Source organism: Sciurus carolinensis, chromosome 16, assembly GCF_902686445.1.
Source record: "Sciurus carolinensis chromosome 16, mSciCar1.2, whole genome shotgun sequence".
NCBI lineage: Eukaryota > Metazoa > Chordata > Mammalia > Rodentia > Sciuridae > Sciurus > Sciurus carolinensis.
This window is the reverse complement of record NC_062228.1, coordinates 46803345-46819673: the sequence shown is the minus strand read 5'-3', so window position 1 is coordinate 46819673 and position 16329 is coordinate 46803345. Positions and strand designations below refer to the sequence as shown.

The 16329-nt window shown below is 35.8% G+C and overlaps 1 non-coding gene and 1 pseudogene across 1 annotated transcript; one reads left to right on the top strand and one right to left on the bottom strand.

The window, feature by feature from the left end:
- Positions 1-1039: 1039 nt before the first annotated feature.
- Positions 1040-12043, bottom strand: LOC124967193 (zinc finger protein 875-like; annotated as a pseudogene).
- On the top strand, positions 8793-8897 carry LOC124967676 (U6 spliceosomal RNA). The gene has a single exon (XR_007105595.1). It is a non-coding gene; the product is annotated as a U6 spliceosomal RNA (small nuclear RNA).
- Positions 12044-16329: the final 4286 nt, after the last annotated feature.

The window sequence follows — 16329 nt, the reverse complement described above, 5'->3', positions numbered from 1 at the left end:
TTAAAAAATTATATTAATTTGTGGAACATTACCATTTTTAAAAGGGAATAATCTCAACCAGAAAAATGGCATATTTTACAATAGCTGAAAAGATTTACATTGAAGAATTACCTCTAGGGGATGTTGTATTCAAAGAACAAAAGTCATTTCATTTCTAGTTCTTCATATTGTGTGTTTTCTTTGTAAAAGCACACAATACATCTCTAGTCTAAATACACAGGTCAATAAAAATATCTTCAGTATGAATTAAACCTAGAAGCAGAGAAACCCCAGCAAGCAAGCAAGGGAGAATATTTAAAAACTGGCTCCCTTTTTCCAAAACCTAGAGCTAAGATATTTACAGTTTTTCCCACTTGTCAGCTTATTATGTATTAAAATCCTCATCAATCCATGCACTCTCTGTCCCCAAGAATTCACCATACCCCAAACTCTTCCTGAGACTATTCTGCTGAGGAACCAACATTAAATCAGCCATGCTGTCAGCCAAGTGTCTTGTTCTCAGGTCACATAGACTTCAAAAACAGGCTCTAGTACTGTCATCTTTGTAACATCGAGGGTATGAGGGAAGGAGTGTTCAAGTGTCCTTGGAAAGTAACACTGAAATAGTCTCCATTCCCTGTTTTCAAAACATTTTTTTAGTTGTACAGGGACAGAGTACCTTTACTTTATTTACTTATTTTTTCATGTAGTGCTGATGATCCAACCCAGTGCCTCACATGTGGTAGGGGAACACTCTACCATTAAGCTGTAACTCCAGCCCTCCATTCCCTATTTAAAGTACTCCACAACATACTATCCGCAGTAGAGAAGCCAGAGCTCCTGAAAATGGGTCATCAACTCTCCTTTAGATGAATGGAGATGAGACTCTCACCAATACACAGGAGTGCACACTACTGTCTTAAGTAAGATGTCTCCTCTGTGGTGTTGAGTGATGGCTGACTTACTACTAAAGCCATAGCTCTCTTCATGTCCTCTGATGTCTGGTAACTGAGACACCTTGCTAGACTTCATTACACTGCTTGTAATGAACACAAGGTTTTTATCCTAAGTGTACCCTCTGATGTCTGATGAGATTTGACTTCCGACTAAAACCCTGCCCACACTTCCTACAAATATAAGGTTTTTCTCCTGAATATGTCCTCTGATGTCTAACGAGGTGTCTAAAGCCCTGCCCACACTCCCTGCACACATGAGGTTTACCCCCTGAGTGTGCCCTCTGGTGTTTAATGAGAGTTAACTTATCACAAAACCCTTGCCCACATTCCCTGCAAACAAAGGAACTCGAGCATGCCTTCTTATGCCTAAATAGGTTTGGCTTCTGCCTAAACTTTTTGCCACAATCTCTGCACATGAAGGGCTTTTCCACTGAATGTGTCCTCTGGTGTGAAATCAGGGTTGACTTATCATTAAAGCCTCGCCCACACTCCCAGCATACAAATGGCTTTTCCCCTGAGTGTGTCCTCTGGTGTGTAATGAGGGTTGATTTCCTGGTAAAGCCTCGCCCACACTCTGTGCATACAAAAGTCTTCTCCCTGTGTGTGATCTCTGGTGTTTGCTGAGGTTTGACTTCAGGCTAAAGCATCGCCTGCACTCCAGGCATACATAAGGTTTAACTCCTGAGTGAGTCCTCTGGTGTGTCTTGAGGTTTGATTTCCAGCTAAAGTTATGCCCACATTCTGTGCATCTGTAAGGTTTCTCTCCTGTATGTGTCCTTAAGTGTCTGATGAGGTGGGACTTCTGACTAAAACTTTGCTCACACTCTATGTAAACATAAGGCTTTTCTCCAGAATGTGCCCTCTTATGTATGATGAGGTGAGAATGGTGGAAAAGACAAACCCACAATCCCTGCAAACATAAGGCTTCTCCCCAGTGTGTGCCCTCTGGTGTGTGATGAGGTTTGACTTTAGGCTAAAGCTCTGCCCACATTCTTTGCACATGTAAGGCTTGACTCCTGAGGTATTCACTGATGTGCGAAGAAGTTTGATTTCCAAGTAAAGCCTTGTCCACAATCCTTACACACATAAGGTTTCTCCCCGAGTGTATCTTCTGGTGTGTGATGAGGTTGGACTTCCAGGTAAATTCTCTCCCACTTTCCCTGCACACATAAGACTTTTCTCCAGGGTGTGTCCTTGGGTTTTTGACAAGGACTGACATACTGCTGTAGTTTGGTCCTCACTCTGTGTACATGTACAGTGTCTCCTCTGTGTGTGTCTTCTGGAGGCTAAGTAGGTTTGACTCCTCAATAAAGTCTGGCTGGAACTCTTCAAATTTGATTGCTCTAAATCCTGGGACTTCCAAATCATGCAATACTTTGTCCCTTTCCTCAAGGTCTGCCTTCTATTTTAGACTGGGCCTTATATCCACTATTATGTTGTCTTCCTTGGACTTCTCTGGATGTTCTTCATGTGGGTTGGAGGGCAGCTTTGAAGTCTCATTTTTATGTGGGCTGCCAAATAATGACTTGGAGTCTTGTTCTCTCTCTTGAATTTTTGCTTTGTCAGTCAAGCGAAAATTGATCAAAGACTTGCTCCTGCTGTTGTTTCTGATATTCTGTGCAGTGTTTCCATGGGCAGAGATGATTTCCTGCATATAAAGTTGAGAATAGCTAAGGCAGATGATTGAGTCACACATGTTGGCTAAGGGCTTGCTGACTGCAGAATACTACAGGGCAGGAAGGACAAGGTTCAATTTCTGACTTTGATCCTGCTGAATAGAGAACATTTTTAGAGAAGTCAAAAGTAAGGCTGCCTAGGTCATTCATATTACAAGCTATCTCCCACACAGAAATCCTTCACAAGTCCTGTTTTTCATTTCTCTTTATGCATTACATTTTCTGTTGCAGGAGTTAGCAAACTCATCCAACAGGCCAAGTTCAGCTTGCAACCTATTTATGTAAGGCCTACCAGCTTAAAAAAAAAAGGATCTCGAGGAAGGAAAGAAGACAATCTGACAAGACTGTATGTGGTCTTATAAACTTAAAATGTGCACTACATAACACTTTATAGAAGTATGTTGACCTCCATATTATTATAGACAACTCATACCTACAGCTTTTCACATTATCACATTACTCAGGTACTGCTTGGCAGAACAAAAAATCAACCAAAAACAAAAATAAATCAACAAGTGTTTATTCTTGAAAAACACTGAACTTCAGAGAAGGAGTTTGCAACATTATTGCTGTAGTTGTCTTGACCTCTCCCTCCATCCTAGCTTACTTGTTAATGTGGTAGCTTATAGTAAGACAGGCCACCAAGCCATCAGAGGCTATAAGAGGGGCTCACTTGAAATGAAATGGAAGATAAGAAACCAACACCCACTACAACTATCTATAAAAGTAAAGGTCTAGGACTGGATTGTAGCTCAGGTGGAGGCACTGGGTCTGATCCTCAGTACCACATAAAAATAGATAAATAAAATAAAGGTACTGTTTCCATCTACAACTAAAAATATTTTTCAAAAAGGAAAGGTCCAGGTAGTAAATGAACAGGGAAGACAAGAACTGCTATCTGAATATTATGGTCCTGAAGAAAAAAAAATTGATTGTCCAGAATTTAACAGGGAGACCCTGAAAATGAGACTATCAGAGAGAGGCTAGGGAAACTCTCCACACAACCCTGGCTGTGGACTGAGTGGGCCTGGGCTCTCCACATATCCCTGTCTGACAAGAAGGTGATAAACAGGGCAAAGGGAAAATAAGAGGACTCAGTAGAAAGTAGAAAGCCAGGAAAGACTTTTTGTTTTCAGTACCGGGGATTGAATCCAGAGATACTTTACATTCTTAGCCCCTTTTTATATTTGATTTTGAGACAGAGTCATACTAAGTTGCTTAGAGTCTCACAAAGTTACTGAGGCTGGTCTCAAACTTGCAATCCTCCTGCCTTAGCCTCCAAAATTGCTAGAATTATAGGTGTGCATCACAATGTTCATTTCAGGAAAGATCTGAAACCACCTGAACTTTAAATTTTCTCCCAACCCATACATTTAACCACAAATATATAGGAATCCTTTCTAACTCAAGTCGTTGAATACAAATATGGCCAATTCTTAGAGACCACTAAGCTCTGCAGTTCAAGACTGACATCAAGAAAGCCAGAATTAAAAATAAACTCTAGGGCTAGGATTGTGGCTCAGTGGTAGAGCACTTGCCTAGCACATGTGAGGCACTGAATTTGATCCTCAGAACAGCATAAAAATCAGTAAATAAGAGAAAGGTATTGTGTCCATCTACAACTAAAAAAAGTTTTTTTTTTTCAACAGAAATAAACATGAGCAGGGCATGGTGACACACACTGTAACCCCATCAACTAGGGAGACTGAGGCAGGAGTATACCAAGTTCAAAGCCAGTCTCAGTACCCTGGGTTCAATCCCCAAAAGTGAAATGCAATAAAAGATAAAATTTAACAATCAAGAAAGCATCATCTTCACAGAGGAGACATATTTCATAGATTTTTTCTAGAAAATTAACAAAAACAAAAAAAAAGCAGCAAAAACAATCTTCAGGCAGGAAATATATTCAGGTAAAAGAGGAATTATAATATATTATTTAAAATATCAAGTTTTCAGAAAAATGGGAAAGAGTAACACCAACTGAAAAAAAGAAATGCAATAATACAAACTGTCACTGAGTGAACCGAGATTTAAGTTAAGGAAAATATAAAAAATAAGACTTCAAAGTGGGTACTATGAATATGTTCAAAGAACTAAAACAATATATAAAAAATTAAAGTGTGCTCTCAATGATTTAGTAAATAGGGAATATTCCTAAAAATAGAAACTATTAAAAAGAAACAAAAGGAGATTTCTGGAATACAAAAGCAAAGCAACTGAAATTATAAAATTATTAGAGAGCTACAACAGTAAATATTTGTGTGTGCAAATATTATCTGAAGACAGATCAAAAGAAATAAACTAAACTGAAGAGAGTAAAACAAAGATTAAAGAAAACCACAAGCCTTAGAATAAGATGCCAACAGCCATCCAACCTATGTGTGATGAGGACTCAGGAAGAAGAGAAAAAAAGTTCACAGAAAAAAATCTTAATAAAAAATAGATGAAAACTTCCAAAATTTAATGAAAAAATTATTCTACAGATCCAAGAAGTTCAACAAACCTCAAGTACAATAAACATAAAAAGATGTCATAGTCAAAGTCAGGAGGCAACAAGATAATCTTGCAAAGGAGCAAGAGAAAAAGGACTCAACAGGTACAGGAGGAAAATTCAGCATGAGTCAAGTTCCAGTCAAAATGCCAAAGAAGAAAAAGTGAGGCAGGCAGTCCACAGAGAAGTCACAGAAATTAAAGGCATTTGAAAGGAATTGAAAAGGAATAGGTAAAACTTTCTTCTGCTTACAAAATTTCATACAAGCATCCAGAAATAATTGTGTTTAGTAAGGTCATATGATACAAGATCAATATAAAAAAATGACTATATTTCAATATACCAGCAATGACTGTTCCAAAAGTGAAATTGAGAAAACAATACCATTCACAATGTCATAAAATAATAAAATACTCAGGAATTTGACAAAAGTAGCAAAAGATTTATAATCTAAAAATTTTAAAAAACATTGTTAAGAGAATGTTTATTTAAAATCCTAAATAAACAGAAAGACATTCATAGGTTAGGAGACTCAATCTTATTAAGATAGTAATTCTCATGAAACTAACCTATAGGTACAATGTAATCCTTGTATCAAAACCACAGAAGGCAGAGGGCTGAGGTTATGGCTCAGTGATAGAGCACTCACCTGGCACATGTGAGGCACTGGGTTCAATTCTCGGCACCCCATATAAATAAATAAAATGAAGGTATTTTGTCCATCTACAACTAAAATATGTTTAAAAAATCACAGAAGGCTTTGTTTTCCTTTCTATAAATGACAATATGACTCTAAAACTTATATGGAAATTCAACATTTATAAAATACATGAAAAAATGTTAAAAAAAAGGAACTTAAGACAATCCAACTTCAAATCTTAATATAAAGCTATAGCAATGGAGATAGTATGCTGGTGTTATAAGGGGGATCGAATTCAATGGAACAAAATTGGGAGACCAGAAACAAATCCCTAGATTTCCAGTTTACTGACTTTTGACAAAGATGGAAGGTAATTAGGTGCAGAAATAAAACACTCTTTTTAAATGAAGAATGTCCGGACAATTGAATATTCACATGCAAGAAAATGAGTTTAGACTCTCACCTCACATAATATACAAAAAGTAACTCAAAATGGATCATGGTGCTGAATGTAAGAACTAAAAATATAAAACTTCTCAAAGACACCAAGAATAAAATCTTTGTGATCTTGAGTTAAGTAAAAAGTTCTTAGAGGGGCTGGTGTTGTGGCTCAGTGGTAGAGCACTTGCCTGGCACATGTGAGGCACTGGGTTCTATCCTTAGCACCACATAAAAATAAACAAATAAAGTAGCCAGGCCCAGTGGCACACACCTGTAATCCAAGCAGCTTGGGAGACTGAGACAGGAGGATCCTGAGTTCAAAGCCAGCCTGAGCAAAAGCGAGGTGCTAAACAATTCTGTGAGACCCTGTCTCTAAATAAAATACAAAGTAGGGCTGGGATGTGGCTCAGTGTTCGAGCGCCCCTGAGTTTAATCCCTGGTATCCACCAGAAAAATAAATAAATAAAATAAAATAAAGTCATTCTGTCCATCTAAAACTACAAAAATTTTTTTTTTAAATATGAAAGCCAGAAAACATTGCAGCCCTGAAAGAAAATGTTTTAACCAACAATTCTTTATCTATTTTATGAAGGTGGAATTAATATCATTTTCAGATTAAACTAAAAAAATCAATTGAATTAAATTCAATTAGATTCAATTAAACTCTAAAGAACGTCTTTCCATATAAAGGAAAATGACACCAGATAACAGTTTGTGTCATATAAAAGAGTGACAGGTACCAGAAATATGGGTAGATATCGCACACACTCCCCCCACACACAGATGCTCACACATCTTCTATATGCCTACTTCTCCTAGTTTCTTTAACAGTATATGACTGTGTTATATGACTGCTTAAAAACTGTAACATGGGCCACAGATATAACTCACTGGTAAAATGTTTGCCTACCATGTGTGAGGTCCTGCATTCAATCCCCAATACTGCAAAATTAAATAGAATATTAAGAAATATTTTAACACTATAGTTTTGGGTTTAGGATTGTACAGGCATAATGTACATAACAGTGCTAAAGATGAGGAGAATGTAAACACACTCTTGCAACATTCTTACACTACCTGAAGCAAACAATAATTAATTAAATTGGTTTAAGACACGTAGTAATGCCTGGAAAAGTCACACCCACAAATTCACATAAGCAACCAAAAAGTATTTGGTTTTAAAAATATGTAGGCTGAAGAAGGTACAGAGGAGGGAAAACCAGATCAGAAAGAGAAGATAAAAATCTGACAAAACTAAAATTTCCAGTCAGGTACACTTATTTAGAAAATAAATAAATAAATAAATAAAATTTCTATATCTACAGTAACACTGGGTGCAAATACACTGTAAACTGCAATCAAAATGTAGAGATCATCAAACCGAATAAAAAAGAACCAATGGGCTGTGGCTGTAGCTCAGTTGGTAGAGTGCTTGCCTAGCATGCACAAAGCCCTGGATTGAATCCCCAGTACCACAAACAAACAAAGAAGAATCAACCATACAGTGTCACAAAAGACCTATTTAAAATACAAAGACAAATAAATAGATTGAAATGAAAACAAGGGACAAAAGTATGCCAGGCAGAGAATAATCATAAAAACTGGAACTGTTATTTAATATCAGACAATAAACTCTAAAACAAAGAATATTAATAAAAACAGATAACTGCAAAATGATAAAAATCAATGCAGTAACAAGTTATAATCATTATTAATGTACATGTACCTCATAGCAAAATTTCAAAGTAGGGCTGTGTGTTTAGCTCAGTGGTAGAGCACTTGCCTGGCATGTGTAAGGTCCTGGGTTCAATTCCCAGCACAGGAAAAAAAAGCAACTTTTTTCAAACTATATGAATCAATATTTGAGAGATCATTAGAGATAATCAGATAAATCTAAAATGATAAAGAATACTGTTTGAAATAATGGCCAAAAACTTAGAAATAATCACCAATGTAAATTATCTCAATATTATCAACATAACCTAACTAGCATTTATAGAAAAGTACACCAACAACTGCAGAATGTACATACTGGGGGGTTTTTAGTGGATTTTTTTTATAACTATTTTATTCAGTGTTGAATTTGGTGCTAAAGATTGAACCCAGTGCTTCACATGCTAGGCAAGTGCTCTACCAATAAGCCACAATCCCAACACCGAATATACTCTTTATTTTTAAGTGCTCTTAGGATGTCCACCAAAACAGACATGTGCTGTGTCATAAAATTACTCTTAACAGATCTTGAAAACTGAAAACAAGTATATGTTCTCTCAACAATGCAATTAAATTAAAAACCAATAATAATAAAATATCTAGAAATTTCCAGATATCTAGAAATCACTTCTAAACAACGTGTAGGCTAAAGAAGAAAATAAATGAGATAATTCTCTGAACTAAATGATCATGAAAACATACCAAAGGTTGTAGGAGTCAGCTAGGCAAGGCTTAAAAAGAAATTGATAGCTATACATTATTGAACCAGAAAAGAAGGTCTATACTAATATCTTAAGCTTTTACATCAAGAAATCAGGATAAAAAGAGCAAATTAAGCACAAAGTATAAGGGAAGAAAAAGATAAAAATGAAAATTTCTGAAACAATAAATTTGAGGACTGACTTCAGCCACACTCATACTAAAATTGGAATAATCCAGAGAAGATGAGCATAGACCCTGTGCAAAGATGACATGCACATTGTGAAGTGTTCCATATTTTAAGAAGTGAAAATCAATTTGAAGCTGTTGGGTATGGTACTGTATGCCTGAAATCCCAGCTAATTGGGATGCTGAGGCAGGTGGGTCAAGTTCCAGGTCAGTGCAAGCAACTTTTCAAGGCCTTGGTTCACAATAAAATAGCTCAGTGGTAGATTGCTTACCTAGCATGTATAAGGTCGTGGGTTCAATCCGTGGTACCACCAAAAATGTCAATTAAATCAAAAGTTGATTCTTTGCAAAGATACACAAATTTAATAAATCTCTAGCTAAAATAGATTAAGTGGATACATTGATTGAAATATACAATCACCCCTGAGTTCATTCCTTTGTACCCCCCTCAAAATTTTTAAGTTGATTTAAAAAGAAACAGAATGAAAATAATCACATATCTACTAAGTAAATAGAATCTGAAATTTAAAATCTTCCCTTAAGGAAAACCTCACTGCTAAATTCTCTCAAACATTAAGAAAAGAATACCAATTCTAATAAACTTTTTTTAAAATATATATATATATATATATATATATATATATATATATATATATTTAGTTGTAGGTGGACACAATACTTTTATTTTATTTTTATGTGATGCTGAGGATCAAACCCAGGGCCTCACATGTGCTGGGTGAGTACTGTGCCACTGAGCCACAACCCCAACCTCTCTAATAAACTGTCAGTAAAACAGAGAAGCAATAACTCTGAACTCATTTTATGAAGTCACTATTACTCTCCTATCAAAACCAGACTAAGACTTAAAGAAAGTACCAATCAAAATCCCTCATGAACACTGATAAAAATTCTTAGCAAAACAGCAAATCAAGCTCAATAATATATTAAGAATATATAATATGATGAAATAAAGTTTACTTCAAAAATGAAAGACTTATTCACCTTTCAAAAATCAATCAATACAATTCATCATATTAACAAGCTAATGAAGAAATGCTGTAATATCTCCTAAAGGAAGGTTCTGAAATTTTTTTCTTAAAAAGTCAAACAAATTATGTTACAGGCTTGTAGACCACACAATCTGTTTTAAGTATTCAGCTGTACTGATAATATGAAAGCATCAAGAGAGAAAATTTAAATTAGGTGGGTATAGCTGTTTTCTAAGAAAACTTTATTTACATGAATTCTATTTACAAAGAAAAAACTTGACCACCCAAGGTGTCATTTTGTGACTTTTTAAAAAATTTAAAAAAAAATTTAGTTGTTTATGAACCTTTATTTTATTCATTTATATATATGTGGTGCTGAGAATTGAACCCAATGCCTCACGCATGCTAGGTAAGTGCTCTACCACTGAGCCACAACCCCAGCCCTAATTTTGTGACAGATGATCTAAATAAAAACATAATATTCATGTGAGAAAACTCAACTCATCCATGATAAAAACTCAACACATTAGGAACAGAAGGGAAAGTGGTCACCTGATAAAAGTAACATGATATTATATGATGAAAAAGTGAACACTTAACACCCAATGCAAGGAACAGGGAAAGAATGTTCACTTTTACAAAGTCTATTCAACAGTGTACCAATGGTCCTAGCAGTTGCAATAAGGCAAAAAGAAAAAAGAGACAAAGAAGAAGAAAGAGAGAAGGAGGGATAGATGTAAGGTTGAAAGTAGGGGAGGAAGGGATGGAGGGAGGAAGGATCAAAGCATTCTGTTTAAAATGGAAGAGTAATACTGTCTTTACTCATAGATGACATGACCTACACATGGAAAATTCTAAGAATCTAGAAAAAAAGCTATAATTCATAAATGAAGTAAGCAAAGTGACAGGAAACAAGGACAATACACAAATAGTATTCTCACTATACTAGCAGGAAACAACTGAAGGTCAAAATTTAAAATACAATTCCATTTAGAATAGCATATAAAAACATGACAACATAAATAAAAATACTGCAGATAAATGTATCAAAACATATGCAAGATATTTGTATCCTGTTTTATGTTCTTTTACAAGATACTCAGATATGGCCAAAAGAAAATACAGAAGAGAGGGTCAGAAAAAAAATAAAACAAAGCTTATTATATTCACAAGTTCCAGAGAGACATAATCGGGCATTATAAATTCCTAATACTGAAATACAGTTCCCTATGGGCAGGACAGTGGGGAGGTATATGATACAATTTGGAAATGGGAGCTTCAACTGATTAGGTAATGTTTCATTTCTAAAACCAGAGTGCTGGCACATGAGTATGTATTTTATTATTATCCTCAGCTTGCTATAATCTGGAGAAGTGGAGATAATCAGTTATTCTTAGCATAAGGGAAAACAGCATCCAAAAGAGTTAATGCCAATGTGGTAGGTATAGTTTTTAAGATCTGAAGGAATGAAAAAATACTAGGAACTTAGAAAGCATTATAGAGAAGACAAAGACAAGTAAGGGAGGGCTTTCAGGAGGAGGGAAGAGATCCTCCCTCAGAAAAATCCCTCTGTCAATTGAAGATTATATTCTGCAAGGAAGGCAATGCAAGAAAGCCTTACCAGTGGCCTAGGAGGCCTGCAGAGTAGCTTCTTCTCAGCATCTGAGAAATGCCTCTTCCTGCCCTATCTGCCAAGCGGTATGCTGTCCCATCTATCCCATGCTCACACTCACCTGGACAGAGGCCTGGCAAATGTTTTCTCTCCTCTCTCCAGGGTTCTTCCCCTCGCTCCGGCTGCGTAATGAGTTTTCGTTTGGAAAGTGGAATTTCTGTTTGTAGGAAAGAAAAAAAAAGAGAACTCACAAGGTTACAGAAGACCCATGAATAGTGAATTCTCCAGAGAAGAAGAGTTGAATAAGGAAAGGGAACTCCAGTCAGAAATGAATCATATTTGGGGGATGAAAATCTTCTGTGTCTAGAGAAAGAGAAGGTAAAATGAGAGCCCCAGCCTCTCTTTTCCAGGGAAAGAGACCTGGAAATGCAGTGTCATACATAACATAAGTAAATCAAACTTTCTGCTTCAACTCTTCTAAATCCAGATTTACTAAAAGGAAAAAGATTAATTACTGTTTTAAGTCCAACCCAAAGGTATAACCTTTCTCATGACACGTGGAAAATATCCTGTGGGGCAAATTCTAGTGCTAAGCGATGCCATACTTACCTAATGATTCCAGGTGGCTATAGGTCTCCAGCATCACTTCCCTGTGTAGGATCCTCTGAGCAGGGCTTAACACCTCCATTCCTCTTGGGTGAAGTCCACAGCCACGTCCCTGAACACCACAAAAGCCTTCAATTCAAAATACATCCATGCTTATTCAGAAGTCCACCTTTCCTGCAGTTTAGAATGAGTGGGCAATAGGCTCCTGAAAGAGAACTACTCAGCTAGAGAAATACTCAGTCACCCAAAGTAAAATTCTAGCAATAAACTGTGTTCAAATGGCAGTCATCACTCTCCTCTCTCATGTCTCAATTTTCTTATAAGATGGATATTATAATAGTATTTACCTTACAGGGTCATTATCCAAGTTAAATGAAATTGCTACTGGCAAACATTCTATAACTGAGGGGAACTAGCCTAGATGAGGCTGACATGTATTTTAACACCTTCCCTGAAGAAAGGATGGACGCTCTTGGCTTATCTGTTTCATGTTTCAGATGTGATATTAGATTATGCTACTTAATTTATATTAACCAAAGAATTATATATGGAAGTTTTATAAAGTAATATTCAGATAAAGAGGCTAAAGATGGTTTCAAGATTGAGGTAGCTTCCCTAGATTTTGTCAAGAGACCCACTTAGGAAAAATTAAGTGTACATAAAATTTTTTTTGAAGTTCCAACAACTATTATTAACATTTACTAAATCTTCCAAACTGCTTTCCATATATAAGCTCAGAGATGTACATATTTTGCACATACACAATTATGTTGTTCATTTTAAAGCTTATAACATTATTTTAGATGTACACAATTAGTATTCTTTTACAAAATTACTCTTAATGTCAGATTTGTGTCAAATAGTTCATTTATCCAAAACCCTATTTTGGACATTTGGATTAGTTTTCCTACTTTAAAAACAAAGTTATTAAAGATATTCATACAACTATATCTTTATACATAGTGATTATCTTTCCATAAGTCCCTTAAAATACAATTGCTAGATCAATGACATAAAGTCTAGGATTTTTAAATAATTTATTGAATCACTATCCTGACAGATACTACCAATTCTAATATAATAGTTTAACTTAGTTTAGAATAATAAGTCCATTATCTACAAAACAAACAGGTCATCAGACTAATTTTCTATGTCTGTACTGAGTGCATTTTATAGCTTTTTAATTCAGCCTACTATTAGAGACAAAATCAAATCATATATTTGGTGGAAGTTGGACCTTTCTTCTTTTATTGTAATGCCCTTTCAACTTAACAACATTGGCTTTAATAACAGGCAGCTTTTGTTAATCTTCCTGGCCAAATACAAATATTTATTAAGTCACTTCTTATGGTTTAAATATTTTTACAATGCTAGATTATTGTCTACAATTTAAGGTGATAATGCTCTAGTTTATAGCAATCTCTTTCTACAATTAAAAAAAAATAAAAACAAGAAGGGGGGAAACAGATACCTATGTAAACCCACTTAGTTTAAAAAATATTGTCTAAAAATTAGGATATTAGGTGTTTCACCACTGCTGAGTGACAAATGGAGCAGTAGAATGCACCAGATTTTACAATAAGGAGATCTTAAATCTTCAACCACAATATTTATACACAGCTCTTTGAGCTCTCAGGTAAGTGAAATATAGTAAATCTGTTGGGTCCATTTCCCAGATCCACCTTTATTATATCCAACCATGTGGACTAGAGAATCAATTCCAATATTTACTGATAACATTTATATGATGGAAGGTTTTGAAGATATTCACATTACGCCCATCCATGTGACTGGATTTGACTATATTGGCTATAATGGAAACTTATCTTTATGCTGGTCTCATGATAGACTCTCTGACTGTCTAGATGTAACCTTTAAGAAAAAGACAGCATAAGAAATACCTAGGTCAGCCAATTATACTTAGGGAACTTAGGATTATATGTTCAAACAGTTATTGTAATGGGATTTTCTCATATAAGGTCAGATATTTCTATGAGATATCCACCAATATCTTAATTGTTCTGTGATAGAATCTGACACCTTTCTTAAATGGATAAAATATACAAATGTCTTGCCAATGCTACATATTATCTCTGAAGGTGATGGATATGTTTTTTGATTAACTTTAAAAAGTTGATGAAAGACAGTTATAAGAAAATATTTTCCTTTAGAAGATACAAAGCCAACAAGGCCTAACATGGCAACATTGCCACTAAATGGTTCACTTTTAATTCTTCTTAAAAATAATTTACAAGCAACCATACTTAATCTAAACCCTCAATGCTATGAAAGATCTAAGGAACTAGGCAAATAATTAAGTTGTTTAAAAACATTTTCAGTATTCAAAATAAAATTAAATATATAATCATTCTGATTTTGAAATTCCATATAATTAGGAGTATTCCCTATTATTTGGATATTACTTTGCACTACTGGTAATCATGTAATAAAGACCAAATTGAAATATAATGAACTGACAGATACTACACTAGAAAGATGGATAATTCACATCTACATTCTAACAGTTATTTCTTTGATGGTAGTTTGGTTCATATATATTTTAATGTATTCCTCTAGGTTTCTATATATTTCCACATTCATTATATCAAGGGGCATGATTCCTTCTGTTTAGATGCTATGGCCCCTGAAAGTTAAGTATTAACAGAATGATTGAGATTAAATTAAATGCTTTTACAGCTACTATATCAAATATCAGGGATGAGCCTTTTGCTCTCAAATTTAAACAAAGGCTTAAATACCATAGTGACTGTAAGCATGTGTGTTGTTGCAACTAAATATCATACTTCCCAATGGGACTAAGAGATAAATAAGAAGAATCTAATGGACATTTGACATAGCAGTAATAATTGCCTGGATTTTGTAAAATTGTGTTACCACATCCAGGATATTCAAAAGATAGAATTGATCTCATGGACTCTATGTTCCTTGTAAATCAGATATTTCCTAAATTGAATGGTATTGGAATGATATGTTTGCTACTAATTCTTTTTGTGTCATGATAATAGGTTGCCATACACTCAGAACCAAGAGCTGGGACCATGGAGCAGCCCTCCAAACCAACAACTGGGACCTTGGAACTGCTCTCAGAACTAAGATCTAGAGCCTCAAGATAACTGCCCTTTATTTGCATTTTAATATTAAAAGGGTGGAGATGTGGGAAGCTATCCTTGTTTATCAGAATCAGACTAGGCTGAGCCATAGAATGCAAAGACCTGGCTTCTAGCGACTGCCAGGAAGCATGTAGTGCTGCAGGGAGAGCTTCCCTGTCTCCTTCTGGAATTTTCTCCTTAAGACAATGGCTTCCCTAACTCCACCCTATCCTGTCCATCACAGAAGAAACTCCTCCCAGTCCTTGCCCCCTTCACCTGTATATTATAAATAAAGGAGAGTTGGGTGACTTCATGTTGTTGTAAGAGGCTGGAGCTGGTATGGCCAGACCTGTCATGTCCCCTCTCATAGGAAAAGAGTACTGACTCTTGTGTGTTCATTTAGGAGATAAGATTTTTGGGTAATAGAAAAACTCCCAACATCATCCTCTGGCAGTTAACCCTTTTCTCCTCCACATGGGACATGGTAGAGAGGATCCCCACACTGGAGATTCAATCTGGGTCAAAGAATGAAATACTCACCCCTCAAAACCTCTATGGAAGGGAATTTTAACTGTCATTTTATTCACCCCAACTGCAGGAAAGGCAATAGAGATAGGATCCTGGATTCATTATGCCAGGCTTAAGCCTGGAATCATGGATTGGGAGTGCATTCCAGACTCTGCTTCACCTCTTCACCTGACCATCTGGAGGAAGGAAGCCCTGGAGAAGCTTGAGTATCAGGACAACAGCCCTGCTCTGGTCACTCTAGAAGCTGACTAGCCTGCACACAGCCTAAGCTTGAGGAAACTACAGCTCTGCTTCAGTGACTCGGGGGCTGACTGATCAACACGTGGTGGAAGATAAACTTATCACCAGGCAAAAGACGCTTTCATCCTCTAAGATGGCTCTTATACTGGAGTGCAGTGCCAGCCCTTACTTCTAGCCCTATATAATAGTTCTCTGGTTTTTGCTACATGTTACTACAAATAGCATAAATATTTTGCTACAAATAGTATAAATATTTATTTGTACTATTTTACCTTGCTTATGTAGGTTTTCTAGGGTTTCTTTGGTTCTATTAGTTGACTTTGTTAACTTACACTGTTTAACCCAAATTAAGCCAAACATTGGTCTATCACTGGTTTGGTTTCCTTTTTAGTCTTAGGGGGCTCTATCCCACTCCTGCCCCAGTGATGGAAATCATGTAAACCATGTGTTGAATCAATTT